We start from the raw sequence: 5261 nt of genomic DNA, 5'->3' as shown, positions 1-5261 counted from the left end.
CAATTCTGCATATAACTACTTAAAAGGGGTTGCTAAGCAGCGCAGAATTCTTTAATTTTCGGGCAGAAATTTTCATTTTTTACTCATCCTAGACACATTTATGCATCCCAGTACATATAAAAGTTAGATGTGAGGTCATAAAATTATAAGGGACATACAACAGATAAATTGTCTTAAAGTTTGACCTCATTAGAACTTTTTTTAGGAGGTCAAAGGTCAAATAAGTGCAAAAGTTTCATCAATTTTTTTCAACACTTTTCAATATTCTAGCCATAATTTTACACAATGGATGCTGAAATGGAAAATTCTGAATATACTCTCAAGAAGGGATCAGAACTGCAATATCCATGCATCATTTTATTTCAAATATCTGTTTAATGACCTTTAAGTGGTTGCTAAGCAACATCATTTTAAAGTTTTTGGCTATATACATCATTGTTTGTTATTTCATATTCTGGACAAATTCTAGACACTTTTTGTATATTTCATGATATTGTTTGTAAGATATGGGCCATAAAGATGAAAGAACATTTTTGTATTAAAAATTGACCTTGACACTCTTGTTCTTCAGAAGGTCAAGGTCATATCAGTACAGAATTCTGCTTTAAACTGTAAGTAAATATCAATTTTGAAATGCTTCAAACATGGATAAATCATCTAATAGTAGACGTAATAAAAATGGCGAATGACAAAGTTTGCAAGCAGGAATTCTGGTCTGCTTCTTATAAAGCCCTAGCAAAACATGTATACTATCTTTTTGTTAAACAAGAAATCCATTCTCTTGATGACATTAAAAATAATCTTTATTTTCATGGATTTAATTTAACAAGAAAAAAAAATAAATGATTTCATTACAAGATTTTTCTGGTATAACAGAGCTTAAGGGGTACAATAAAGACTTGACATGTTATCTTGGAGGGAAATAATAATAATAGATAGCATTGGCAATATCAAATGCAAAACTGTTTAGTCAATAAGTTGAAAATTTGTCGCTTATATCCAAATATACAAATACAGAAATATTGCAAGATGAATTCCAAATCAGACTGAAATCTTCAACAAAATGTTGAAGAGCACTTTTACTTTGTGTCCACCATTCTTTTATCAACTGTCATTTCTCTGTAAGACCGGAGGAAATTCTTTGACTTGTCCAAGACATTATTATTTGCTGTCAAGTACAAGTGATGAGCTTCTATCCTGTAAAAGATTTTAGTATTTTGAAACAGATACATGTCATTGTGTATATAAATTTATATTTATAAATAAAATTAAGAATGCTAAAATTACTACATTTATTTGATTTTCCTTTTAAAATTAAAATTGTATTCATTATGTGATCCAAGTAGTTAAATGATATTGTTAAGTCAATGTTTGTAGGACTGATAATTCAAAAACCTTGTAGTAAACCACCATGGTAAAATTACTGAACTAAAACAAATAGCATATATGGCAATCTGACTAAAGCCAGACCTCTGTTTACGCTATCGCAACATGTAAAAAAAATCTGGCATAAGATTGCTACAAAGCCAGGAAGGGACACGTAAATTTTTCAAAAAAGTAAAAGATGATATCGAATCGAATTAGACAATCTAATCCCACGGATTACTAAATTGTTCCCTCGATTTATAATATGAGATCTCGAATTACACAATCCGATCTTAAGGATTACTAATTCGCCCCCTTGATTCATAATTTGAGATCTCGAATTACATACCGGTAATTTGTTTTCACAGATTGATAATTCAACATCTTGATTTGTTACAACATCAGTCTTATGATTTTGGAAATCTGTGCTCTTGAATTTCATTACATATATGTACAGAAACATCCAACCATTTTAATCAATAAGTGCGTTCTATTTATTTTGTTTCAGCAACCGGTCGTTTCTAACCTCTTTCATAACTAATTCAACGTATATTTATTTTAGAAATATTATGATTACACAGGACCCATATTCACTTTTACTATCTAGGACTTTCAATTATTCTTATATACAAGTAACACAAAAACTTCTAAGATTTTTTGTTGTACAAATATCAGTACTAGCACATGGATTTGAAAATGTTCATGTATTTTTCTCATTTTGAACCGTAATATGTAATAAAAGTTAGGATGTAAAATACTTCAATATTCTATTTTTAAAACATGTATTACCATATCCGATATGTACAGATAAATAATTTAAACGAAATCATGGGAAGGGTTTACATTCCGAGGGAATGAATCTTTTAAACTAAAAGAATGAATTATACAATCTGAGGTAACGGACTGTGTAATTTGAGGGAACGAATTGGTAATCTGTGAGAATGAATTGGCAATTTGTCAAACAGATTGTCAATCCGAGAGAAGGGATTGTATAAATCAAGAACTTGGTTTACTTTTATAAATTTTAAAAATTCTATGTCCCTTCATGGCTTTCATAGATTTCATACCTGCATGGCTGCCAGGGTTGTAAAAAGAAAGGAGACAATAGACTGCAATGTCACTTCAGGGCAAAATTCCTGGCGCAAGGCTGTTCGTGAGCATGGGAGTGTTGATAAACCATCCAGTGAGTTTGACCACCCATGTATATGATGTAGGATAATTGAAAAGTGTCTGAAAAATTGAGAAAATGGAAATTCTAACCACATACTTCATGCAGATTGGAACTTACAACAGCAGTCTATAAAAACAGTTTGTTCCATATCTCAGCATTCATTCAGATAGATATTACATGTTTAAATAATGTGTTTGTATGAATAATCAAGCATCATAAGTATTATGTGTTTTGAACACTTATTTTTCAAAATATTAATCAAATGTGTATAAACTTGTATGAATGCGATATCATGAGAATGACACAAATGAAATTAGACTTTATTTTTTTAAATTTTAGAAATACAGAAATTTTCAATACCAAAACAAAAATTTACCTGTTCATTGGTGTCCTTACATATTAATTAACCTTCGTAGTTCATGGTGGGCTTAGAAAGTGGGTATTCACAGATGAAAGTATTGTTGTAATGCTGAAAGCACCCTAAAATTTCGATGTGAAAGTGGTAGTCATGTACACCTGTACACACTGGTACATAGATACTGCAAACAACTATCCATTATTATGAAAACTTTGATTTTACTTTGAACTTACGAGTGATTGTTAAATTGAGCATCAAAGTTCAAAAGCAATGCAAAATTGGCTGAACGATACGAAACACGCACACTGAAAAATAAAGATCTAGTACATGTGTACATTTAGTTTTCCTTTGAACGTGAACTATTGCGTTTTAAACTTAAACTTTTCAGTCAATATACACGTATTCTCACCTGCTAATACCAAAGGCATGTTCGTATTATTTGATTCATTGATGTGATGATCTTCGTCGTGAAATAATCATGAAAATTGACGTTCAGATTTCGGATCACCATCATGTTTACACCAAAGCGGAAACACGTGTTTATTTCAATTCGTATCAACTCATACAGTGATGAGTCGTATTTATTTATAAATGCGAGTTTTTGTATTGTAAAATATAAATCTAATTAAATTGCAAATTAATAAGTATACAGTATAACAAGATACAACAATATTAAAAATCTGATTGATTTTTTTTTAGTAAAGATCGCCGTTTTGGAAATCTACAATTTTCATCAATATTGTATATCACTTCATGAAATATACATCATTACAATCAACATTCACTTCACAAAAGACAGAACGAAAGTATATATTTGTTTTTTGAAATCTATTTTTTTTTTTTTGAAATCTATTTTTTTTTGTATTATGCATTTATTTCAGTAAAAAATATATTTGAATGGTCAAAAAATTCTTATAAAAGAATATGTTGTTTCGAGTAAGACGCAACAATATCGACCTTGACGTTACATGTAAATATTGACCGATTTTTCCATAAAAACTATGCAAAGGTCACAAATTCAAATTATCGTAATTAAGAAAATACTGAGCGGAAGAAGGCCTATAAGGGCTTGTTGGAAAGGAAATTTTCTCTACTTTTACCAGCTTTATTTTGTTTTCCCTATTTCAACACAGAAATAAACGTAAAACTGAGCTTTGTTTAAATATTACGAATAAAATCGATAAAAAACACATAAGTGCAAGAAAATTCTTGTTTTTAAAATATACCTTAAAGTAATAACAATAATTTTTACATATTTTAAAAGTAGAGAAAATATTCTTTAAGAATATACCATGCTTTCTTATAAAGTTAATCAGGAAAAAAATTGTCAATCGTCTGGAAATTCGGCAATCGCTTTGGAAAATTACGCCATTTTCAAAAAGTCTCGTTTGTCTTTACAACGTAAAATCGATTAAATACCGGCAATCAAGATATAATCTTTTTAGATATTTTAAAAGTAGAGAAAATTTCCAAAAAGATGATATATAGCTTATATACCTTCATGCTACCACAAAATAGATACGGAGATCTTATTTTCGCGAAGTCCTGTTTTAACGCGCCACCGGTCAATTTGACCGGTACGGAAGTGAAGGGGTTAAAACATTTCCTAATACAAAACAAGCTTTTGTCAAACGAATTGATGAATGAAGGATACGTGGGACTTTCAATAAATAATATCATCTGTCCTCGGAAAGCAACAAAACAAAAACGTTTCAGTGATTAAGTCTTGGTGATTTCACTTAAATATTCTCTTTTAATTAAAAAAATATGTCTCTAACAATTTTATTCAACTTTTTAATTGCTTTTAGAACATATTTCTGAATATGACCATTCGTATGCTAGTCCTATGATTTCCTGTACCTAATTTTTCTTTCGAAAAGGTGTTATTTCAAGTTAAGGAAATAAAACAAGTCAAAGGTTGAAAGATCTGGTGAATATTGTTGGTGCGACAAAACACTACGTTTCTGTTAAACCCTAAAACTCCTTTACTCTACCAGGCTTGTGGATTGGACGCTGTCCTGAAGAAATTTAATGTAGCGGATTCCTTATTCCGGTTCTTCCTCTCATAAACTTTTCAATTTTCTTCTTATTAATTTTAATTTGTTTTGAGGTTTGAACGCAATGGATTCAAGTTTCATTATCTGTTTGAATTTCAGACAAAAGTGGATAAGAAAAATTCTGATTTTTTAAAATAATTGTTCAGATATTCTTGCACACTGTCATTTTTACTCATTTTAAAAAACGCAGGGTGACCTTGAAATATTAAACTTTTTTGTTGTTAAATGTTTTTTAAAACAATTTCAACTAACCCCAAATTAATGCCTGTCAGATTAGCTTTGTGACTTATCGGTAGTTTCGTTTAAAAAC

General features: G+C 30.0%; 1 long non-coding RNA gene across 1 annotated transcript; it reads right to left on the bottom strand.

Moving 5' to 3' along the window:
* Positions 1–2437: 2437 nt before the first annotated feature.
* LOC134274698 (uncharacterized) lies at positions 2438–3565 on the bottom strand. Its single transcript, XR_009993683.1, has 3 exons — positions 3304–3565; positions 2913–3016; positions 2438–2595 (listed from the first exon to the last, which is right to left on the bottom strand). It is a non-coding gene; the product is annotated as an uncharacterized LOC134274698 (long non-coding RNA).
* Positions 3566–5261: the final 1696 nt, after the last annotated feature.

The sequence above is a fragment of the Saccostrea cucullata genome, unplaced genomic scaffold (genome assembly GCF_032062105.1).
Source record: "Saccostrea cucullata isolate Sc308-1 unplaced genomic scaffold, CSIRO_AGI_Scuc_v1 ctg7353, whole genome shotgun sequence".
NCBI classification, from domain to species: Eukaryota; Metazoa; Mollusca; class Bivalvia; order Ostreida; family Ostreidae; genus Saccostrea; species Saccostrea cuccullata.
This window is presented reverse-complemented; position numbering and strand designations above follow the sequence as displayed.